This window comes from Peromyscus eremicus, chromosome 6 (genome assembly GCF_949786415.1).
Source record: "Peromyscus eremicus chromosome 6, PerEre_H2_v1, whole genome shotgun sequence".
NCBI lineage: Eukaryota > Metazoa > Chordata > Mammalia > Rodentia > Cricetidae > Peromyscus > Peromyscus eremicus.
In genome coordinates, this window is record NC_081421.1 from 40,491,135 (window position 1) to 40,517,599 (window position 26,465).

The 26,465-nt window shown below is 40.8% G+C and overlaps 1 long non-coding RNA gene across 1 annotated transcript; it reads right to left on the bottom strand.

Annotated features, from left to right (window-relative positions):
• Positions 1 to 1,151: 1,151 nt before the first annotated feature.
• On the bottom strand, positions 1,152 to 24,248 carry LOC131913063 (uncharacterized). The gene is made up of 2 exons (XR_009379805.1): positions 23,962 to 24,248; positions 1,152 to 5,817 (listed from the first exon to the last, which is right to left on the bottom strand). It is a non-coding gene; the product is annotated as an uncharacterized LOC131913063 (long non-coding RNA).
• Between the last annotated feature and the right edge of the window lie 2,217 nt (positions 24,249 to 26,465).

Below are 26,465 nucleotides of genomic sequence, written 5' to 3' on the forward strand. Positions count from 1 at the left end.
GCAGTCATTTTGGATGAGAGACTTAATGAGGAATTATCTAAATCAGGTTGGACTATGGGCATGTCTGTAGGGCTTGGCTTATTAATTAAGGTGTAAAGACTTGTCCTAAATGTGGGCAACATCATTTTATGGGCTGGACCATGAATTTTATAAGAATTAAGAACACTAACTGAGCATAAACAGCAAGTAATCAACCAGCGTGGATACATCCTTTTCTCTCTGCTTTTGAATGTAATGTGACTAGTTCTTGACTTTCTAGAAATGGTGGACTGTAACCTGGAGGTACAAGCTAGATTAAATCTCTGCTCCTCTGTGTTGCTTTTTGTCAGTGTTTCATCACAGTGACAGAAATATGAACTAGAAGAGACACCAAAGCCCATTGCCAGCTAAAACAAAGACACTCCAACTGAGGATGCAGAACAGCAGAGACCAAGAGACAAGATGCACTGAGCAAAAGAAGATGCTGGTAGGGAACAAGAGATCATAGTTGCACTGGCTGGTGAGAGCTTAAGATGGAGATGGAGCAGGAGAGCAGCTTTGGGTCAAGTTATAGGGAAACTTTAATGCCTGTTGTAGAATATTATTTTAAGATGTGTTACATTTGCTTATGCTGTGGAATATTTGGTTAATGATGAAAAAATGTGTTGCATTCTTTTATGTTGCATTTGTTTAACTCTATGAAGCCGTGTTGCTGTGCCTGTCTAAAACACCTGATGGCCTAATAAAGAGCTGAATGGGCAATAGCGAAGCAGGAGAAAGGATAGGAGGGACGGGCAGGCAAAGAGAATAAATAGAAGGAGAAAAAGAGGAATCAGGAAGCAAGAGAGATCAAGGAGTGAGAAAAGGAGCCAGTCACCCAGCCACACAGCCACACAGCCAGACACAGAGTAAGAGTGAAAGTAAGATTGCAGAAGTAAGAAAAAGAAAAAGCCCAGAGGCAAAAGGTATGTAGGATAATTTAAGTTAAGAAAAGCTGGCTGAAAATAAGCCAAGCTAAGACTGGGTATTTATAAGTAAGAATAAGTCTCCATGTGTATTTATTTGGGAGCTGGATGGTGGACCCCCCAAAAAATAAAGAACAAAGAGCCAAAAGAATAAAGAGTAAAATCAACCAACTACAAATGCCAGCTCAATTCAGGAGGCAAAGGGACTCTGGTGGGTAGCATATCTATTTGAGATGAATGTCACATACATTTTCTGAAATTTCATTTTGAGCATCATTGGTCCATAACAATTCTACCTCATGCCTCTAGTCTATGCCCAGTTTGTTTCCATGACAGTGATATGTGTAGTGCATTTGTCCCTAATGTGCCACATTAAATCACTTCGACCTAATAATATTCACAGCCTGAAACTGCAAATAATACTTGGCTCATAGAACTCATATGGATAATGGAAAGTTCAAAACCAACAATTTCAGATGGAGTAGCTAGAATGAAAGGGTCTGTCAGAACAAAGTAGCCTATAAATAGTCATGCAGGACAGACGTGCCATCCTGCTGAAAGGCCCTTCAGCTAATGGGCTGAATGCTCCATCCATCAGCCAGAGCACAGAGAGGGGGCTGAGTGTCACCCACACAGTCAGTTCAGCAGTGAAAAGGGAGAAAACCTGCTAATTAATCTTCACATCCAGTTGCTGTGACGAAGCCCACTGCGGTTTCTGTTTTATCTGGGCAATTGGTATTAAAAATGCCAAGAAAAGAATTTGACTGCTTGCTTTACAGGCTACATTACCTTGCTCCAGAGGCCAAATCAGAAAATACAATTGGGTTTTGCTGTTTCAGAAGGCTGGGGGATGGGAAGGAGGGGAACCAGACTACCTTTTCCAAAATTGCCTCTGACACAGATGGAGAGGAAGGCTCAGTCCCTAATCCTTTCTCAGCAGCCAGTACTTCCTCTGCTGTAGGATTCACTTAGGGAAACGGAACCCAGTGAAGGTCACATTTTTACCAGTGAGCTTTGTGACTTGGTATCTATCACATACCATGCCTCCCTTCAGCATGATCCATACAGAGACTTCATGTAAACCCAGGAAGAACTACAAGTAGGCTGAGGAGAGGGCTTGGGCTCTGTAAACACTGTTTGTTGAGTGCATGTTAAAATGACTCTAGGGATTCTCTTTTCCTTAGCATGGGTAGCTCAGTAAAATCCAAACAAAGCCATTTCCTGCCACCTTGAGCAAAGACAAGGCTTTGTCAAGAGATCTGTATGGAATGAATGATCCCATCCTGGTGGCCAATGGCTTACCTTGAAGGACATTTTATTTGTCTGATTATAGCTGCTTGGTGTATGTTTCTGCTGAGAGCAGGCAGCAGAACAAGCCCACTTGTCTCAAATATTCCACATACATAAATTATTCATATGAACTACATTGACCCTTCCTTGCCTTTTAGAAAAAAATTGTTTCCCAAGGAAGTAGCCACTTTCCAAATCTCTATAAATACCTCTTATTGCATAAAACCACCATTTCTTTTATTGTGTAGGGCACTGAATCTTTATAGAGAATCTTCTGGATGTAGAGATAAAGAAGTATACAGATGTCTTTGTTTCTTCCATTATTTGAAAGGCCACCAGAAGTCCAGGTAGGCCACCCACCTTTGGACTTCACCAACTCTCTCTGTGCCCCCATCCCTCTTCATCACTGCATCACAGCCCCCATCATGGGGACAGAGAACTCTTCTTCTGCCACAATAGTCACCAGAAGTCCAGTCCTCAACTTGGGTGGAGACCTCTGCTCAACCACAGGCCACAGTAGCTAGAAAACCAGAGAGGAAACAGAAACCAAGGGACAAAATACTCATTCAACAAAGAAAACTCAGAAATCAGCACCTAGACCTGTAATCTAGACCCAAACCCAGATGCTAAGATGCCACTGTAAGAACAAAATCAAAACCAGCCCAGGCAATATATTATCATCAGAGCCTAGTTATCCTACTATAACAAGCCCTGAATTTTCCAACATAGCTGAAACACAAGAAAAAGACCTTAAAACCAACTTCACAAAGATGATAGAGGCCTTTAAAGAGGAAATTAATAAATTCCTTAAAGAAAGCCAAGAAAAAACAAACAGCTGAAGGAAGTGAGTAAAACTGTTCAAGAACTGAAAATGGAAACAGAAGCAATAAAAAAAAAAAACAACTCACAAACTGAGAGATTTCTGGAAATGAAAAATTTAGGAATTCAAAGAGGAATTACAGAGGCAAGCTTCATCAACAGAATACAAGAGATGGAAGAGGGAATCTCAGGCACTGGAGATACAATAGAAGAAATGGATACATAAGTTGAAGGAAATATTGAACCTAAAAAATTCCTGACACAAAACATGCAGGAAATCTGGGACATTATGAAAAGACCAAACCTAAGAATAGTAGGAATAGAAGGAGAAGAATCCCAGTTCAAAGGCCCAGAGAATATTTTTAACAAAATCACAGAAGAAAATGTTCCTAATCTAAAGGAGGATATGCCTGTAAAGATACCAAAAATATAGAATACCAAATAGATAGGACCAGAAAAGAAAATTCCCCGACCACATAATAATCAAAGCACTAAACATATAGAACAAATAAAGAATATTAAAAGCTGCAAGGAAAAAAGACCAAGTAACATAAAGGCAGACCTATTAGAATTATGTCCAACTTCTCAACGGAGGCTTTAAAAGCCAGAAGGTTCTGAACAGATGTCCTGCAGATTCTAAGATACCACAAATGCCATCCCAGACCACTATACCAAGCAAAATTTTAAATCACTGTAGATGGAGAAAACAAGATATTCCATGATAAAATCAAATTTAAACAATATCTATCTACATATCCAGCCCTACAGAAGGTACTAGAAGAAAAACTCCAACCCAAGGAAGTTAACCACAGCCATGAAAACACAGGAAGTAAATAATCTCACACCAGCAAAACCAAAAGAAGAGAAACACACACACACATACACCACCACCAACACCAACAACAACAATAACAATACTACCAATAACAAAATAACAGGAATTAGCAGTCATTGGTAGATAATATTTCTCATTGTCAGTGAACTCAGTTCCCCATAAAAAGGCACAGACTAACAGATGCAAAAAGAGGATTCATCCTTCTCCTGAATACAAGAAATACACCTCAACATTAATGGTAGACAGTACCTCAGAGTAAAGGGTTGGAAAAGATTTCGCAAGAAAATGGACCTAAGAAACAAGCCGGTGTAGCCATTCTAATAGCTAACAAAATAGACTGCAAACCAAAACCAATCAAAAGAGACAAAAAGGATATATCATACTCACCAAGGGAAAAATTTACCAAGATGATATTTTAATTCTTCACATCTGTGCCCCAAATGCTATGGCACCCACATTTGTAAAAGTAACATGTCAGTGGGAGACTTCAATATCCAATTCTTACCAATTGACAGGACATCCAGACAAAAATTAAGTAGTGTGTTTTAGTTAGGGTTTCTACTGCTGTGAAGGGGTCTCTTCATTTAGACCTCAGAACATTTCCCACATAAGACTATGTAAGCCTATACATATAAGTATGATTGAGTGTTATTTATGCTGGCCATACCTTCTAGCAGTAATGGCTCAGAGAGAAAGTACCACATGGTACACAAGAGGAGAAGGAGGAAAGAAAAAAAGGAGAGAAGTGAAATAATAAAATTCCTTTTTCTTGAACACAAATGGTCTTAGGAAAAACTGGAGAAGCAGCTTCGAGATGGAATGGATTCCTATCTGGACACCAGCATTTATGTATTTCTTGAACTTTACTCGCCTTTATTAATAGAGGATAAACTCTCCATACTTTGATCTGGAGCAGATGCTTCCCTAGCACAATGGATTCTGCCCACTCTTTATTCTCAGCTTCTCTGCCTGTCCCACTCCAACTTTGTCGGTTTCTAGCATGCAAACATGCTGTAGAACTCCCAGTTAAAATAAGACAAAGACCTCCCAGAGCCACACCCTAGTAGCCAACACAACATTCACTCACAGACATGAAGGAGGTCATCACTCTGAGCAGTTTTCTCTGCCTGCACACATAAAGATTTTTTTCTTTTTTTGATCAAGATAAGCAGGAATCTGTAGTCAGTTTCAGCTCATCTTACCAAGACCAACAACTAAAGCTTATTATTCTCCTCGAGGCTATACTTGCTGTTTCCACAGTGTGAGCGCCATGCTGACAGATGGCTACTAAACTGCAGACTCTAACCATCTGCATTCCTACCTGTACCCGGTGACTAGCTGTTGTCAATAGATGGGGACTAGACTGTGATAAGGAATTGACAGGAAATTAGTCTTCAGCAAGGTCTTTTTCCTCTTTGGAACTATAAAGTTCATTCTTGGTACTCGAAATTTATTCTAACTTCTCCTTGCCATGATGACCTGTCTTTCCATGTCTCTGGCTTAGCACATCTCCATTCTATCTAGATAGCAACCCCCTTACCCTTCAGGGTAATTTATTTTCCTTCATAACTTTAATTTCCTTATTCTCAGGTGTCAATGTTTATCAATCACTTTCTTGTTTAAAAGAAATAGTGAGATTCTAGTTTCCAATCCAAGAGAATTCACTGGGTCTCAGAAGGTGTCAGGGATCTGCATTTGATCAGGTGGTCCATGTAGACAACATATAGTCAAGGATTCCTGATCCAGTCATGGTTACAAGTGTCTCTCCCAGTCAGTCATATACTCATAAGCAATCACAACGGGCTGGGGCTCTAAGCCTCTCAAGTTTGTGCTGGACTCTGGTGCATCCATAGATGACTGAAGTTTGCAGTTTATAGCAGTGCAACTTTATGTTCTAAGTCAGCTTCGCAAATGAGTTGAAATAAAAGGCTGCAGAGCAAAAGAAAATAAAACATCGTGTTACTGTTTATAAATGCTTATCAACTCCTTTTGTCTTTCTTTGATCAAATATAACAAATGAGACAGGACATGTGGCTGTGTTATCCAGTCTCAAAGCTGCTTCCCAGTGCTTACTCCTTCAGCAAGGCTGTACCTCTAAAAGGGCTGACAATCTTCCAAAATAGTACCATCAGCTGGGGACCAACTGTTCAAAAACATGAGCCTATGGGGCACATTACATTCAAATCACAGTTGTTGGTCAAACACAGAGAGAAATCCACCAATACAGTTCTCATAAAACAGTATTCTTTCCACTGACATCCTCAACAGATCACAGTATATGCACACAACCAAGCAACTGGCCTTCTTTTTCCACTGTCTGTGCCTTAAGTTTACCTGTAGCTTGGTTCTAGTTACCTCTCGACCTCCACTCCTGCCTCCTAACTTTGAGTAAAAATATCCAGTGCAAATTTCCCATGACTATGCTAACTTAGGTGCAAGTGGACCATTCAGATGGTTTCATTATTTGAGTAGTCAACTGCCTCACATAATTTAGAAAGACTCAGAGTACAACAATGTGTTCAAAGATTGATCATCATTCTCTATTTATATGGCCTATTGGTCCATTAGTTTTTTTTATACCCACAGTAATAAACAAATTATAAAACAAAACAAAATGTCTTTAAAGAAAACATAATTCTTAAAAATTCCCAATTTTATAATTGTCCAGTTTTGATTCAAATATTCTCAAATATTCTCAGATCTGGTTCAGTATGAAGAAAGAGCCTGGAAGAGGGAGAATTTAAAATCATGAACATTGTAAGTTTGTTTATTCTGTACTGTGTTGCAAAATGAGTTTCTTGAGAGTATATTTACCCCAGAGCTTTGTTAGCTGATCCATTTGTCAATGGGTCATGTTGTTCAGAAAATGAAGTTTGGCCACACTTTCACTTTGTGGTTTTTTCTTCTGTTCCTAATCATTCAGTGTGCAGATAGCTGTGGCATAGCATCTAATTCCTCTTCTTCCAAATACTACACTAAGGTGACCTTTTCTGATATTTTCATAGAGGGTATGATATGGGGGAACTGAGTGAAGGGTATATGAAATTCTCTGTATTATTTCTTTTAGCTATACAAGAATCTAGAATGCTCTGGGATAATGCCCTTGTACACTGGTTTAATAAAATGCTCATTGGCCAGTAGCAAGGCAGGAAGTATAGGTGGGGCCAGCAGAGAGAATTCTGGGAAGAGGAAGCTGAGTGAGGAGACACTAGCCTGCTGTTCAGGGAGCAGCATGTAATGGCACACAGGTAAAGCCACGGAACACATGGCAACATATAGATTAACAGAAATGGGCTGAGTTTAAGTGTAAGAGCTAGTCAGTAGTAAGCCTGAGCTAATGGTTGAGCAGTTTTAATTAATATAAGCCTCTGTGTGTTTACTTGGGTCTGAGCGGCTGTGGGATCAGTGGGTGAGAGAGATTTGTCCTGACTGTGGACCAGGCAGGACACAGAAAAACTTCAGCTACACTAGAATTACCTTTAAATAAGTTAACTGAAAAAATATTAACCTCTAAAGATAAGCAGGAAAAAACCTAATGGAGTTTTGGAAGCAATAAAACAAATGGGCATGAGATAATGATCTTTACTAATTCTAGAAGCCCCATCCTAAGATTGCAGTAAGGAAAGTTTCCAAAGCACTCTTTAGCCATAGAATCTTCAAAAGACTGAGAATCTGTCTTAACAGGGGCCCTGGGAAGTAAGACTGCCTCTTAAGGGCCGTCAGGCTTCCAGAGCCTTCTCTGCCTTTGACGCTGCTCCTTCTCCATACATTGTTGCAGGCTGTGTGTGGTCAACTGTGGAATACAGAGTAAAAGATTCCAGTATGGGGACTCCTAACATAGTTAAGACATGGAGAGAGGACCAAACAGGAAGTTGAAAACTAAGTCAATGAGTTGGTTAATATAAACCATAAAGAGCTTTTTGCCTTGTGAACTTTCGGCCATTAAGAAGTTGAGTCTTTACTCTCAAGATTGAGAACTAGAAGAATGTTGGAAAAATTTAGCTAGCCCAAGAAATGTTGACATTGGGAGTATATACATTAGAGCTCAGTCAGGAAAGCAGAGCTTACACAAACATGGGTGGAGCCCAGAGAAGTGCAAATCTAGATGAAGAAAATCATAGGATAAAAGTCATTGCCCACCACAACTGACAAGACAGTCATTCTATGTGGCAGAATATTTGTTTAACTATGCAAAGATGTGTTGCATTTGTTTAATTTTGTAAAGATGTGTTGCTGTTTTACCTTGCCTCATACAATAAAGAGGGGAAGCTGAGGGCAGGCTACAGAAGCTACAACACCTGTAGAAACACAAACAAGCACTTACTTGTTAGCTTAGAACAGAAGTCAGTGGAATAGGTACTTGGGATAAGAGGCTAGTGCCCACTGGGCAGCTTTCCATCTATACATCACTGTGTCCTCCAACTTTACCTCTTCCTTCCTATCATTGGGAAATTTCTTTCTTAGCCAGAACTAATCACATGAAGACGGGGTCTAGAGAAGATTATTCTAAGACTTGAAGAGATGTGGTAAGGGACAGGGTTATGCAATGTTGCTCTGGAAGTCTCATTCCAGAAGTGTCCAAATAGATCATCAGTCAAAACAGCAACAACAAAAACAAAACAAAAACAAACAAAACGAAACCCCTGAAAGCCAACGAGACCACATCTTTAGCAGGATGCTTTAGATTAAGAACATTCAGAAAACTAAAAGAGCTCCAAAAAAATTAAACTGAAATAGAAAACTCAGTGGAATACTTAAAAGGTGAAGGCAGGGAAAGTTTCTTAAGCAAGAGTTAAAAATAGAAGGAGGTGTAAAGTAGGAAAGGAAAATATGTCATTAGAAACGGAAAAACCACAAAGATGAAAGAGAAAATGTGACCAAGAAAATATCTCATCAACAAAATAATTTAAGAACGTTTCTCAGAACTGAGGACATGAGCTAGCAGATTGAAAGAGTGAAGCCTGCTGACCACAGAGCACAATGGGTAATCAACCCATACCACATGACCTCAGCCTGGAGCTTCAAACTGTGGAGCCAGAGGAGACTTTATAAGTTTCTGAGGATGTAAAAGCAGTATCAGCAACAAGTCAAAACAAGCTTATAAATACAAATGTATATGCAGAAGTTGCTTTACACTTATTTGTGGCAAAGCCACCTTGGAATACAGAATACAGAGAAATGGCTTCGAAATTCTAAAGGGGAATTATTTCCAACATACTATCCAACCAGTCATCAATCAAGGAGAAAATAAAGGCATTTTTAGATATGCAATTTGCTTTTCAAGCACCTTTTGCAGACACTGACAGTTTTATTCTATTTAGATGAATGAATACACCAAGAGTAGAGAAAAGATTTTAAAAGAGGAACTGCCACAGAGAATATTGAAGTTTTCTCCTTGGGGTCAGGAAGCGAGGCATAGTGAGGCAATGGCCCGGCGGTAGCACGTGACTCAAGACTCAAAAGTAGGTGTCTTCTAGCTTGACTTTTATCTCAAGAACATGCTCCCAGAGATAAGCCAAGAAAGCTGTTGGAACCAAAAGAATGTCCCTTAGATGGAGGGAAGAGGGGGCAGGAGCCCAGAAACCCTCTAGTACTATTCAAAGATTAAGAGCACTCTTATTTTTAACAGTGTTGCTACTAGCAAGCACTAGTATATCATGCTTTCAGGGTAGTTAAAAAAAAGGCAGGAAAGCTCACAAACAGGAATGAAGATGGAAAAGGAAAGAGGAGGAAGAAAGGAATTGTAACAATCAAGATAAAGGAAATATCGAGGTTTTTTTTTTTTAATGATGTTTCCTTTCTTCGGCTTGACTGTAACTCTTGAACTCCAAGGCTTGTGTTAAATATCAAAGCAGAAAACAGTTTAGAGCACTGCAGATTTGTGAAATATGTCTTCCATAGGAAACGTTTTCAGACAATGAAGCAGTTACTCTCCTAAGCTGATAAACGACCTCTTTAGTGTTTCTCATTTTCCTCTCTCTCTCACCATGTTTTTATGGAAACTTCCAAGGTACAAGAACACCTCTGGTCTATGAAATTTGATTTTCCTATCACCACTCATATTCATTCCTGTCCCCGTGTAAGGTGGTTTACATGGGGACAAAGAACACAAAAGGTGAACAGGGCAGATAGTCTGCCTTTGTGTAACCCCATCCTGAGGAGGAAGAGACTAATAATGAACAAACTAACAAGTCTCAAGAAGCACTTTCCTCTTACTTTAACGTGAGGGAGATACAAGGCGGCCTGTGACAGAGAGCAAGTACTAAAGGACTCAGACAGGGAGTGGGGCATCTCTCTGGAGGAACTGACCAGAGACACCTGATCCAGGGACAGGAAACATTTCTACCTTCATAGAAGGAGTGCGGCTGGGAAGAGACAGGGGAAGGAAGTTGGTTTCTGAGGAAGCTGCCCTGGCAGGATTGGGAGGCAGGACTGCTCTACAGTGTCACTAAGGGCAGATTGCACCAGCCATCTGTTAACATAAGAATACAGAATATGACCTTCAAGTCCATCTTTTACCTTTCTGTTTCACATGAAAGGCAAGGAAGAAGAACTTAATGTCTCCACAACCACAAATCCCCAAGAAAGAGCAGAAAGATCACACAGTTGCATAAAATGTGATGTATTCCACCACAATGCAGTGTGTACCTCTTTCAGAAAAACATTAGATAAAATTCTGCAGGCCTATCACTGTCTCCACAAGAAACATTTCTGATTAAAATGCCTATTTCTCAATTATGATATGTCTGAACTAGGAGTAATAATCTGCATTTTTCTTAAAAATATTAAAACTGGCCCAACCCCCACCCATCTCTGCCCCAGTTGCAGGCCGAAAGGAAAGACTCATGCTGGTAGTCTTCCCCATTAATACCTCCCCCGAATCAGATCCTGAAATCTACAAGATGCACTCCCTGCTACAAACCCACCCATCCACCATGACCTCAGTGGCTTCCTGAGACACAGAATCCACCAGCTCTGATTGGACCAAGAGGTGAGTGACTCTTCTCCCACCTGGAGAGTCCTGTAGGACTTAGGCTCTGAGGCATAACTTGTGCTCTGCCAACCTCACCCATTGCTGTCCCAGTTGCAGGCCAGCAGGGAAGACCCTACAGGCAGGTCTCACCACAAACACCTCCCATAGGACCCTACAATTTACAAGACCCACTCACTACCCCAAACCCACCTATTCCTCAGCAATCTCAGCAGCTTCCTGAGACACAGAATCTGCCAGCTCTAATTAGACCAAGAGCTCCAACTGGACCAAGAGTGGTCCCCTGAGACACAGCCACAGCAAGCACAGATTGGACCAAGAGCAGCTCCCTCAGACACAGACACCTCTTGCACCTATTGCAGGAAGAGATAGGTAGATGACAGTGCAAAAATGCACACAACAACATAAAGAGCAATATGGCACCACCAGAACCTACCAGTTCTACATCAGCAAGACCTGAACATAACAATGTAGAAGAAGCAGAAGAAAGTGACCTTAAAAATAACTTTATGAAGATGATAGAGGCTTTTAAAGAGGAAATGAAAAATTCCTTTGAAGAAATTGAGAAAAAGACAAACAAAAAATTGGAAGAAATCAATAAATCCCCTAAAGACAGCCAAAGAAAAGCAATTAAACAGGAGAAGGAAACAGTTCAAGACCAGAAAATTGAAATAGAAACAATGAAGAAAACACAACTTGAGGGAATGCTGGAAATAGAAAATCTGAGTAAATGAACAGGAACTAAAGATGCAAGCATAACCAACAGAATACAAGAGATGAAAGAGAGAATCTCTGGTGTGGAGGATACAATAGAGGAAATAGATTCATTAGTCAAAGAAAACACTAAAGCCAAAAAAGTTATAACACAAAATGTCCAGGAAATCTGTGACAGCATGTAAAGGCCAAACCTAAGAATAATAGGGATAGAAGAAGGAGAAGAATACCAATTCAAAGGCACAGAAAATATATTCAACAAAATCATAGAAGAAAACTTTCCCAAGTTAAAGAAGGAAATACCTATGAAGATACATAAAGCTTATAGAACACCAAATAGATTAGACGCCCCAAAAAAGTACCCTTATCACATAATAATCAAACCACTAAACATACAAAATAAAGAAAAAAATTAAGACCAGTAAAGGAAAAAGGCCAAGTGACTTATAAAGGCAGACCCATCAGAATAACACCTGACTTCTCAATGAAGACCCTGAAAATCAGAAGGTCCTGACAGAAGCAGTGGAGACATTAGAAGACCATGGATGCCAGCCTAGACTAATATACCCAGCAAAACTTTCAATCACCTTAGATGGAGTGCACAAGATATTCCAAGACAAAATCAGATTTAAACAATACCTATCCACAAATTCAGCCCTACAGAAAGCACTAGAGGGAAAACTCCAACCTAAGGAAGTTAGATGCACCCACAAAAACACAGGCAATAGATAACCCCACAGCAGCAAATCCCAAAGAAGGGAAATACACATACACTACCACCAAAGGATAACAGGAATCAACAATCACTGGTCATTAATATCCCTTAATATCAGTGGACTTAATTTGCCTATAAGAAGACACAGGCTAACATAATGGATATGAAAATAGGATCCATCCTTCTGCCACATACAAGAAACCCATCTCAACTTCGAAGACAGACACTACCTCAGAGTAAAAGGCTGGGAAAAGACTTTCCAATCAAATGGACTTAAGAAGCAAGCTGGTATAACTATCCTAATATTTAAAAAAATTAAACCTCAAACTAGAATACATCAAAAGAGATTGGGAAGGACATTACATATTTATTACAGGAAAAATCCACCAAGATGAAGTCTCAATTCTGAACATTTATGCCCTGAATACAAGGGCACCCACATATGTAAAGGAAACATTACTAAAGCTTAAATCGCACATCAAACTCCACGTACTAGTAGTGGGGAGACTTCAACACCCCACTCTCACCAATGGACAGGTCTGCCTGACAGAAACAACAGAGAAATAAGGGATCTAATATATGTTATGGCTCAAATGGACTTAATAGATCTCTACATAACAATCCACCCTAACACAAAGGAATATACCTTCTCAGCACCCCATGGACCATTTCCAATCAAACAGACTTAAGAAGCAAAGCATTTCACAAAGCAAATCTCAGCAGATAAAAAAAAACTGGAATAACCTCCTTTATTTTATCAGACCACTATGGCTTAAAGTTAGATTTCAACAACAAAAATTACAGAAAGCCTATAATCTCATGGAAACTGAATGCTCAACTGAATCACCAACGAGTCAAGGAAGAAATAAAAAAGAAATTAAAGACTTCCTAGAATTCAATGAAAATGAATGTACAACATACTCAAAACTTATGGGACACTATGAGAACAGTGCTAAGAGGAAAATTCAAAGCATTAAATGCCCACATAAAGAAGTTGGAGAAATCTCACACTAGTGACTTAACAGCACACCTGAAAGCTCTAGAAAAAAAGAAGCAAACTCACCCAGGAGGAATAGACACAGGAAATAATCAAATTGAGGGATAAAATCAATAAAATAGAAACAAAGAGAGCAATACAAAGAACCAATGAGAGAAAGAGAACATTCAAATTAACAAAATCAGAAATGAAAAGGGAGACATAACAACAGACAATGAGGAAATCCAGAGAATCATCAGGTCATGCTTCAAAAACCTATACTCCACAAAATTGGAAAACCTGAAAGAAATGGACAATTTTCTGGATAGGTACCACACACCAAAATTAAATCAAGACCAGATAAACAATTTAAATAGGCCTATAACCCCTAAGGAAATAGAAAGTCATTAAAAGTTTCAAAACAAAAAGAGCCTGTGACCAGATAGGTTCAGTGCAGAATTCTACCCAAATTTCAAAGAAGAGCTAATACCAATACTCTTCAAATTGGTCCACACAGTAGAAAGGGAAGGAACATGACCAAACTCTCTTTATGAGGCTACAGTTACCCTGATACCCAAACCACATATACAGTAAAGAAAGGGAATTACAGACCAATCTTCCTCATGAACACTGATGCAAAAATACTCAATAAAATACTGACAAACCAAATCCAAGAATACAATATATATATCCACCATGACCAACTAGGCTTCATTCCAGAGATGCAAGGATGGTTCAACGTACAAAAATCTGTCAATGTAATACACCATATAAACAAACTGAAAGAAAAAAAAAACCACGATCATCTCATTGGATGCTGAAAAAACGTTTGACAAAATCCAACACCCCTTTATGATAAAGGTCTGGGAGAGATCAGGAATACAAGGAACATACCTTGTATAAACATAATAAAGGCAAATTATAGCAAGCCAACAGCCAATATCAAATTAAATGGAGAAAAACTTAAAGCAATTCCACTAAAATCAGGTAGAAGACAAGGCTATCCACTCTCCCCATATCTATTCAATATGGTACTCAAAATATGGTACTCTAACTAGAGCAATAAGACAACAAAAGGAGATCAAGGGAATACAAATTGGAAAGGAAGAAGTCAAACTTTGCTATTTGCAGACAATATGATAATATACATAAGTGACCCCAAAAATTCAACCAAGGAACTCCTATAGCTGATAAACACCCTCTGTAATGTGGCGGGATACACAATTAACTAAAAAAAATTAGTAGCCCTGCTATATACAAATTCTAAATGGGCTGAAAAAGAAATCAGAGAAACATCACCCTTTACAATAGCCACAAATAATATAAAATACCTTGGGGTAACTCTAGCTAAGCAAGTGAAAGACTTGTATGACAAGAACTTAATTCTTTGAAGAATGAAATTGAAGAAGATATCAGAAAATGGAAAGATCTCCCATGCTCATGGATAGGTAGGATTAACATGGTAAAAGTGGCAATCTTACCAAAAGCAATCTACAGATTCAATGAATTCTCCATCAAAATTCCAACACAATTCTTCACAGACCTGGGAAGAATAATACTCAACTTCATATGGAAAAACAAAAAAACCCAGGATAGCTAAAAGGATCCTGTACAATAAAGCAACTTCTGGAGGCAACCGTCCTTGACCTCAAGTACTACTATAGAGCTATAGTAATAAAAACATCTTGGTATTGGCATAAAAACTGACATGTGGACCAATGGAATTGAGTTGAAGTCCCTGACATTAATCCAGACACCTATGAACACTTGACTTTTAACAAAGAAGCCAAAACTGTACAATGGAAAAAAGAAAGCATCTTCAACAAATGGTGCTGGCTTAACCGGATGTCAACATGTAGAAGATTGCAAATAGATCCGTGTCTATATCCATGCACAAAACTCAAGTCCAAGTGGATCAAAGACCTCAACATAAATCCAGTTACACTGAACCTCATAGAAGAGAAAGTAGGAAGTAGCCTTGAAGGCATTGGTCCGGGAGACTTCTTCCAAAATATAACACCAATAGCACAGATGCTGAGAGCAGCAATTAATAAATGGGACCTCCTGAAACTGAGAAGTTTCTGTAAGGCAAAGGACACAGTAAATATGACAACAACAGCCTACAGAATGGGAAAGGGTCTTCATTAACCCCACATCTGACAGAGGGTTGATCTCCAAAATATACAGAGAATTCAAGAAACTAGACATTAAAATACCAAACAATTCAATTAAAAAAATGGGTTATAGAACTAAAAAGAGAATTCTCAACAGAAAAATCTCAAATGGCTGAAAGACATTTAAAGAATTGCTCAACATCCTTAGTCATCAGGCAATGCAAATCAAAATGACTCTGAGATACCATCTGATACCTGTCAGAATGGCTAAGATCAAAAACACTGATGACAGCTTATGTTGGAGAGGATATGGAGCAAGGGGAACTCTCCTCCACTATTGGTGGGAGTGCAAACTTGTACAGCCACCTTGGAAATCAGTATGGTGGTTTCTCAGAAAATTAGGAATTAATCAATTTCAGACCCAATGATACCACTCTTAGGCATATACCCAAGCAATAGTTAATCATACCACAAGGATACTTGCTCAACTATGTTTATAGCAGCATTATTTGTAATAGCCAGAACCTGAAAACTAACCTAGATGCCCCTCAACCAAAGAATGGATAAAGAAAATGTGGTACATATACACAATGGAGTACTACTCAGTAGTAAAAAAAAATAATGACATCATGAAATTTGCAGGGAAGTGGATGGAACTAGAAAATATTCTGAATGAGGTAACCCAGACTCAGAAAGACAAACATGGTATGTACTCACTCATAAGTGGATACTAGATATAAAGCAAAGGATAACCAGACTACAACCCACAGCTTCAGAGAAACTAGCTAACAAGGATGACTCTAAGAGAGATGCATTGATCCCCCTGGGAAGGGGAAATAGATGAGATCTCCATGAGTAAACTGAGGGTGAGGGGGGCAATTGAGGGTAGGGGATGGGAGATGAGAACATAAGGGAATGGGATGGTCGAGAACAGGGATGGAGTGGGAGAGCAATGAAAGGAATACCATTATAGAGTGGAGACATCATGTGGATAGGGAGAAATCTGGTGCTAGGGAAGTTCCCAGGAATCCACAAGGATGACCCCAGTTTAGACTACTAGCAATAGTGGAGAGGGTGCCTGAACTGGCTTACCCCAGTAATCAGATCAGTGAATACCCTGTCATCATAGAGCTTTCACCCAGTAACTGATGGAAGCAGATGTAGAGATCCATAGCCAAGCACCAGGCCAAGCTCCAGGAGTCCAGTCGAAGAGAGAGAAGAGGGATTCTATGAGCAAGGGGCATCAAGATCATGACGGGAAAACCTACAGAGACAACCAAACCAAGCTAGTGGGAACTCATGAACTTTAGATCTATAGCTGTGGTCCATGGGACTGGACTAGGCCCTCTGTATAGGCAAGACAGTTGTGTAGTTTGATCTGCTTAAGGGCTCCCCTGGCTGTAGGATCAGGATCCATCCCTGGTGCATGAGTTGGTTTTTTGGAGCCCACTACCTATGGTAGGACACCTTGCACAGCCTTGATGCAGGGGGAAGGGCTTGGACCTGCCTCAAATGAGTGTATCAGGCTCTGCTAACTTCCCATGTGAGGCTTTACCTTGCCACATGAGGGAATGGGGAGTGGGTTGCGTGGGGGGGGCAGTATGGGTGGGCAGGAGGAGGGAAAAGAGGGCGATCTGTGGTTGGTATGTAAAATGAATAAAAATTGTCCTGATTAAAAAATATTAAAACTGAGCTGGGCAGTGGTGGTGCACTCCTTTGATCCCAGCACTCGGGAGGCAGAGCCAGGCAGATCTCTGTGAGTTCGAGGCCAGCCTGGGCTACCAAGTGAGTTCCAGGACAGACGCAAAGCTACACAGAGAAACCCTGTCTCGAAAAACCGAAAAAAAAAATATTAAAACTGAAGGAACCTTAAAGTCCTCTAATTACATAATTTCTTACCTCCCTTAAATCCCTCTCAAATGTGATGTGAAATCACAGTCCTATTGTAGGCATTTTTCACAGGAACAGCCTTGTCACCTGGTAGCAGACTTATGGCTTGAGCTTTCATGCATAATTTCCCAGCTCAGCATATTTCTTATTTGTCTTGACTTTTGATCACAGACAGGGATGTACTGTGAGCTGAATCAATGGCACAAGGGAAAAGGCATTTGGAAAAATTATTCATATTTTTTCCCAGTCAACAACTGCAAACTGATGAGTAAACACAAACTTTGTGTTAAAGAAATAGAACCGAAGGGGCAAACTGTAACAAGAACAAATATGTCAGGAGCCTTAGAAGTCTAAGGGGATCGTAGAATCATTTTATTTTACCAATCCCTCCTCAGGGACAGAGTAAAGATACTTTTTCTGGTTTTGCCATTTGCCATTTGTTAGGGCTGATTATTGCCTTTCACAGATCTCTCTAGTACTATGGAAAATGGTCCTGTTTGTAAACTCCCCGATCTAGTCTATTTGTACAGCCATCAGTCTATAGCTCACCTCATCACGATCTTTTCTACTTTCCCAGACTCCTTGGAAACCCTCCTATGAGGTTCTGTAGCATGTCTGTGGAGGGTAGGTACATCTTCCTCTGGCCTCCCGGCAGTTGTGAGGTTCTGTAGCATGTCTGTGGAGGGTGGGTACATCTTCCTCTGGCCTCCCGGCAGTTGTGAGGTTCTGTAGCATGTCTGTGGAGGGTAGATACACCTTCCTCTGGCCTCCCGGCAGTTGTGAGGTTCTGTAGCATGTCTGTGGAGGGTAGGTACATCTTCCTCTGGCCTCCTGGCAGTTGTGAGGTGAGCAGATTATGCATCCTGATATTCTCTTCCACCACAGATACAGAAACAGTGGAGTCAATAGCCATAGACCAAACCCTCAGAGACTTTGAACCCCGAAGTCCTCCTTTTAAGCGATTCATCTCAAGTATGTTTTTGCAGAGCCAGTGTTCTGATTAATACAATGACAGACACTGGAAGTGGCCACATCAGAGGACAGCCAGTGGCATGGTGGACAATCAGGAGGGATTGGAGGCCGAGGAAGGAAAGGGAAGGACTGAAGAACAGGCTCATGGAGTGATTTTGGCTAAGGGCCAGGCTCAGGCTTAATGCCATCAGCAGTTGGAGGGCACATCTTCTTTTCATCAGCTTCCCAGTTCTGTAGCACTGCCGTGGTCATAGAATTCTGCTCCTGAACCTGCCAGATCCTTACAGTCATCTGAACTGTTTCTGAGAAGAGGTTCCTGGGCTCTGCTCCCAGAGACCACAGGTCTGTGTTGGAGCTTCAGAGCTTGTGATTTTGCAGACCCCCAGGTACTGTGGGGGAGCCAAGAGGAGCAGGACCGGCAGGCCTGCACTGTTGTGATGCACCCCAGAGATACTACATCACAGGAGCCAAGGTGCTGCCAGCATCAGGAGCTGCCACCGGCTCTCTTACTAAGTGACGCGGATGTAACACAGATTGCTAAATGGTCTTTTTAATAGAAAAAACCCGGAGCCAGGTATATTGGTGTAAAAGCTGAAAGAGAAACAGAACAAGCCAGTCACGTTCTTACCTCTATGAAATCCTCAGCCTCACGAGAGTGAGTTGCTATTTCCTCACGCCTTACATACCCTTTTCTGCCCTGCCTTCTTACTTCCTGGGATAAAAGGCGTGTGTGCTTCCCAAGAAAAGGCATGAGATCTCAAGTGTTGGGATTAAAGGTATGTGCCACCACTGCCTGGCTCTGTTCCTAGTGAGGCCTAAAATTTACAGAGATCTGGATCTCTGTCTCCCAAGTGATAGGATTAAGGGTGTGTGCCATCACTATCTGGCCTCTATGTCTAATCTAGTGGCTGGCTCTGTCCTCTGATCCCCAGATAAGTTTTATTGGGGTGCACAGTATATCATTACACATGGGTTTATCAGGACAAGAAGAATTTATCAAAGCATCCAAAAGGATCTGATGTAAGGGACAGTTTCCATTTCCATCCCCACTGATCATGAGAATTATCATCTGGATTATTTCTATCATTATTATTTATTTTTGCATATGTGTGTGGGTACATGTGCATATATATGCACATGCTGGTGAAAGCCTAAGGTCGGCACGGGGATTCATTCTTAGTCACTTTCTCCCTTATTCACTAACTGAGCTTAGGGCATGGGCTAGTCTATCTAACCAGCATGTTTTGAACTACAGAACATGGAGTTTCACCACACCCTCCTAGCATTTAGTGGGTTCTAAGACCCAAACTCTGGCCCTCATGCTTTATCCATTGTGCTATCACCCTGTTCTAATAGAGTCAAAACCCTACACATCAGACTCTGGCTCAGTGTTCCCTGGCAAATGGAGTTTCTGAGGCACGATTACATATCCAGCACCCAAAGCCACATCAGAGTGAAGCACTTCGCCACTGAATGAGCAGACACATGGCAATGCTCTTCTTATTCATATCCTTGTGGCGCTAAGTAAAAATTACTATTTGGGGGTAAGATCCTTCCCTAGACTCCAACAGCTCAGGCTAAAATAAAGTCAAGTCAGTCATGTTGGAGTTCCTCTGAGTTAAGTTAAAATTAGCCAGTTTGTCTGACCTCAGAAACAAAGAGAGAACAGCTACGTTTCCCAAACAAATCCGTTCCAATTGGCATGACAATGGATTTCCCTCTGCTCCCTCCTCTCTCTCTCCTCTCTCTCTCTCTCTCTCTCTCTCTCTCTCTCTCTCTCTCTCTCTCTCTCTCTCTCTCCCTTCTCCTCTCTCTCTCTCCTCTTTCTCTCTCTCTCCTCTCTTTCACCTCTCTTTCACCTCTCTTTCTCCCCCTCTCTCTCATTCACACACAGCAACCCAATGATAACTAATAATTTCTTTCTCATTGTCTCTACCTTACAAGAAAAGTGACTTTGAAGCTGAATGTGAGAGCTCACACTTAATCCCAAAGTTCAGTGAATAGTACAAGAAGATTGTGAGTTTGAGTTTGGGGACAACTATGGCAGCATCGCAAAACTCCATCTAACAACAACAAAAAACAAACCAACTTAAAGAAAAAAATCTCCCTTTAGTTCTGCTCTCGTTTGCTTCCTCTCTTTATAAGACCCACCTCCTCTTCTCAGTACAGTGGAACATTTTCACATTTGGGGCAATGAACCTATCTTAGAGATGAAAATAGAACCATACAGATACTTGAGCTAAACTATTATAAATTTTCCCTTTGGTAAGAGTAAAGATTAACGTGAAGAATTTACTAAAAAGTCATGGCGCTGACATAAAGAGAAAAGGACAAGATCAAAGACAGCAGTGGCTACATTTCTAGTTATGTGTGAGACCCTCCGGCTTGGGTCCTCTCTCACATGAGTATGGAAGACATGAGAGAAGGTTAGCTCTGCCTCAAAGTCTAACTCAGCCTGTTTGAATGCAATAGCTAAATGCAATAGGACCAAACAACCAGTGTGTATAATCTCACTTTAAATTCATGACATGAACCTTAAGACCCTTAACACTATGTCAGACTCATACGCTGCTTTTGCCCACACATTCACATCTATTTCTTCTCTTCAGACCTTCCAAATCCATCCCTGCCCACAGCTCATGCCCACTCTCAGCGTTGACATGACTTCTGATTTCACTGAGAAACGATTCATGCTTTTCTCTCTCCATAGGAATGGGACTCATTTCATCTTCTTTCTCACTTATTATTCTAGATGAACTATTCTATTCAGGGTTGGCCCCCCTCTGCTTATGGTCAGATCTCATCCATCCTAGGGTGCTTATGGAAATTGCCCCATCAGTTCCCATTACCTCTCCTCTAAGGGTGGTTTTCTCTGTCTACAGACAGTGTCTTTCCCACAGGCAACATGTATATCATGTTTGAGCTAATTCTCCTTCAAGTCCAGTCCTCATCTGCCCTCTAGGGCGCCTGACCCCTAGTTTGTCTCTTGCCTCCCTGACTGTTCATTTGGCTCCCCTCTGCTTGCTCCTCACCTTCTTCTAAGCTCCAGGTTGAGCTTTTCTCTCTTCTTCAACCCTCATTTCGTGTGTCCCATGGTCAGTAACATAAGTGGTGACATCTCCCTAATTTTCATGTCTAACCCAGGTCTCTCCCTCAACTCCAGAACTACATATCCCACAGCCTGCCTATCATCTCTACTTGATGGCTATCCATCACTTTTGATTCAACAAGCTCCGACTGTGATCCTGCTCTCCAAAGCCACTTCCTCCACAATCTTTCTGTGCTGTGTGATGTCTTTCTGTATGCTGTGAATATGTATTGCTCCCATTGGCTAATAAATAGATAAAGCTGTTTTGGCCTATGGCAAGGCAGCTTAGAGGCAGGCAGGAAATCCAAACAGAGATACAGAGAGAAGCAAGGAGAGTAGGGAGAGACGCCAGCCACTGCCCAAGAAACAACAAGATGCCAGCAGACCGGTAAATCCACAGAACACGTGGCAATTCATAGGTTGAATTAAACTATAAGAGTTAGCTAGCAAGAGGCCTGCCATAGGCCATACAGTTTGTAAATAATATCAAGCCTCTGAGCGATTATTTTATAGGTGGCTGTGTGGTTACAGGCCAGGCAGGACTGGAGAACCTACCACTACATTTCTGAAATCAAATACCTAGTCATATGGAAGCTTCTTCCTCCCATTTCCCATCCTTCAGCAAATACAAACACTTACATATTCCATTCCAGAACTATTTTTTTTTAAATTTAGGTATTAGATGTAAAAACTTTTAAAGAATATACAAATTGGTATTGTGCTTACAAACATTCTAGACTTCAGGATTTGTTCTCAATGTCTTCAGTACAGAATTTCAATTGGTAAACACAGAAATCTGTAAGCTATCCAGTGACAACTTGATTGCATTTATATAGCCCATTAAGTGAATTACTGATCTGAACTTTTAATTGGAAGAATTTATTAGGATTGTCACCAGAGTGAAACAAGTAAGTGAGGAAAACAGTTTTCAGTGATAAAACATGTGTTGCTGTTGTTGTAACACGTTGCTGCATATAACTATTGAAATAGCACAATGTATGTCCACAAAACAGTTCAGCTCATAGAATATAGAATTATAATCTAGTTACCTGCTTTGAATATCAAACAAACTCAATTATTGTTTTCACAAAAGTCATTATTGGTTTGGTTAAATCATTGCTTTTCATTTAGTAAATAAAAGAAAAAGTATTGAAAGTGCATGGCTTCTGTGGCTTCTTGGATCAGCTGTCATTGTGGAACCTTTTGCTAATTGTAATATGCTGCATTAACCAGGGAAAGAGAGTAAACAGGAAAACTACTCAGAGTGGCGTTTGGCAGCATCCCCAAACCACATTGGAGCCTTTCATTCATGTCATTTAAGTCCTTATAATGTCATAAAAAAGAAAGAGCTGGCTAACAATACCATAGTAAAAATACTTTTAACTGTAAAATAATCTTTGAAGCTCAGTCCTACAAAGGTCCCTGAGCAGCCATTCAATTAAATAATTGAAATGGTTAAAAATTTCCAGTGTGAATTTTTCTCTTAGTTTTCTGTGTCATGGTAAATAAGCACCATTATGCATTGTAGTAAATAGCACTACCATGCATCATGGTAAATAGTACCACCATGAATCATGGTAAGTAGCATCACCATATATCACAGTAAATAACACCATCATATATCATGGTAAATATCAGCATCATGCATTGTGATAAACAGCACCATCATGCATAACGGTAAATAGGACCATCATGAATTGTGATAAATGGCACCATCGTTTGCTTGAGCAACAACTACAGGTCTCATCAGGTGTCCCTCTCTCTTACTCCTCACATCAACCTATCAGCGGTCTTATGTTTGTATCTCCAGAAGTTCTTGATCCTGTATCCTTTACCTGACACCATCCTGATATCTGGCACAAACTGGACCAAGAGGCCCTATCTCATTCTTACTCTTCTCCAATTTAATCTTCACAAATTAAATAAGCAGTCACTTTAAAACATAAGTGCCTCATGCCACATCCATATCCTGCTGGTAGTGTGCAAGTAGATCTTGCAGATTAGATATGTATAACTGAATTACATTCCCTCTGAAGTCTCACTAAATGCTAGCAAAGAACTTTTTTAAGAAGAGGGGAACCCACAGCTTGGGAAAAGGCATGAAAGAGAGAGCAACCCTTAAATCCTGGGGGATGGGAGACAGTGGCAATGTAACAGCAGGAAAGTCCTGAACTGACCATGGGACAGCCAAGAAACAACCTGATTTATGCTACAGGTCCTAAAGGCTAACACAATGCTGTCACAAAGGAAGAGGGGAAACATGAGCAAACAGGGAACACAGTCCAAACTGCCAAAGAGGTTCCTCTTCCTGAATCCTGATGGAACAACTCTTGTCACACTGATGACTGCACCAAATACCCAAAAGAGACCTCAGGTTTATTCTGTAGAGGTGTTGGTCTCTGAGGCAGACAGTACAGTCATAATGCAGGGAAGGGAGAGGACATGAAACCTGTGTAATGGATGCTTGGGCTTCCCAGAATACTTTGCTAGGCTTCCATCCTCCAGAGAAAGAGAGGAAGAAACTTACTGAGGACTATAGCATGTTAAGAGGAAAGATCTCCCATGAAAATTCCCAATAAGATGGCTTTATAGCTAGCTTAGAGCAAACAGGACCTGCTCACATGCTCAGTGTTCCCAGAAGCTTTTGCTCATTATCTTCTCCCATTTCATGCTGGTGTAACCCAATACCGACCACCGGGTTCTACATAGACTAGAGATTCATCCCTTACTGTTCTGGAGGTCACGAAGCGCGAGGTCAAGGGGTCTTCATGTTGTTAGGGCCTTCTTCCTGCTTTATTCCAGGCCAGAAAATAGAATGACAAGACAGCATGCCCAATAGAGAGGAGGGGAACCCTTTATCCATCTTTCTCTAGGAGCCCATGCCTGTGACAACTGACCCACTCCCACGGTAACCATCCATTTATGAGGTCAGAGCCCTTGTGACCTAATCACCTCTTAAAGGCCCCTCTTCTCAACATTATTAAACTGCAGACTAGGTCCTCAGCATATGAAGTTTAGGGGACACATTTGAATCATAGCAGTCACCTACTTCTAAATACATACACACAACAGAAGATTAACAAATATTTAAGTAGAAGTCTAAAGAGAAAGAGACATAATATAAAGAAGGTGGGAGGAATAGAGGAGTAGATAGAGGGAAGAAAGCTCTGAAATATTTCTGCAATAGACAGAGGAAAAAAGAAAAGGGATAAAATGTATTTTTAAGGGAACATACAGAGAGCAACAACAAAAGGAACTGTAGAGATTAAAATGACAATTGAAAACCTCAAAGGAAAAAAGTGGAGGGTAACAGATGAAATAGATGTTGTGAGGAAACAAATAGTAAAATAGTAGACAAATAAAGTAATACTACATTTCGCTTACAGAATTGCTCAAAAGAGGAAGAGATCAGTAGTTTTGGTGGGGACTAAGTCTGTGGCGGAATAATTTAAGAAAACATGTAAGAAAGGCAAGTGTGAGCTTCAAGGCTGAAACTTCAGTCTCCTAGGGCCTGAGAGTAGTCTTGAACTTCCAGAGGGGATGTTAAAGTCAAGTTGCATTTATAGGATAAAGAATCAGCACACCCCTGGTCAACAGCAAAGCTGAGTGGAAGGCAATAAGAAGTAATGGAGGGGGCATCATAGAATACGGGTGATATGAAGTGGGGAAGGGGATAATGGGGGGGTTCCAAGTGGGGAAAGCAATGGAAGCATCAAGCAGGGGCTTAGGGGACTGATAACTAACACTAAGAATATTTGTAAAAGATACATGGAAACCTACTATTTTATAAGGTTCGTGTGTGTGTGTGTGTGTGTGTGTGTGTGTGTGTGTGTGTGTGTGTGTTAATTGGAGTTACCCTACTCAGGGGATTATATTCATCCTTGAACCCATAGGTTACCAATAAAAAAACCCAGTGCCAGATGTGGAATGTGTGATACCCATTGAGTTGGTATCCCCTAGATTCCCAAAGCAATACAGGATATTGCCACTGATCTTAGTGACCTATCAGAACTTGATGGTAAGACCCTGTTGCTGAAGACACCACACACTTTGGTCACAGGACATGGAGAAGTCAAGGTGGTACTGACCAGGAAGCTTCCTCCCTGCTGCCTAGCTTTCCTAGTGCAGGAAGGTGCTATGTAGGCCATTAGGAAGAAAAAGTCATCAACAATCTAACCAAGTTGGGAGCCCTGTGAACTACAGTGTGACCAGGATGGCAAGATATGCCTAGGGGTACAATAGTGGTGTGAATGTTATATAGGAGTGAAATGGGAGTTTTCTGATTTGGAGCTAAGGCCCCCTCCCATGAGAAGAAACTCATGCCTAGTGGTGTAAATCTGACCAAGAACCCATGGCTGAAGGGCCCAGAGGCTCCAAGGGTAAACCTACTTCTATTATCTTGCTAAATGAACATAGCATCAAACTGCCTCTAAGTTTGTATCTCTCTATCTGTAAATTAGTGCAGCTCTGAGACCTCATTGGAGGGGCTTCTTTATGAATTGGATGACAGTTAACACAGAAACTCACAACTGGTGGTGGTTCAGAGAATGAGTGTCCATGGAGAGTTCATCCACAAATGCTTCAGGGACCACTGAGGAAGAGGACCTCCAAATAAACAACCAGAGGCCAGGGAGGAACAAATCAGTGTCTTCTGGACATGACAGGACCACTGCATTCATGAAATAACGGCAATTGTGGTTGCCCGCACAACATCAAACTAGTCAGTGCTCCAGCATGGCGTTGGGAAAGGGCTCATGGGTCTTTACTTTTGGCTGAGGAGCTCCTGATGATTGATGGCTTCTGGGTTAGAGAGAGTTAGCATTTTCTTTAAATGTGTGGTCTCTGGTAGGTTGACTGTCCTACAGCGGGTGTTCCATACCCTTGTATATATGTGTAACACAAAATGGCCTCTGTGGGTTAAAGAAAAAAAACAAGAAGTAGAAGAAAACCTGAAGTTGTATTGAGAGTATGAAGGTCTTTGCAGTCACAGACATCCAGGGAAACAGGAATGTTAATCAAGAAGCCTGGTGATCTGCATTATCTGTTGGGCCAGGTCACACCAGGTTCCTACAATCAGGGCTGGAGCTGGCTAGTAATCTAAATGACTTACAGTCAGG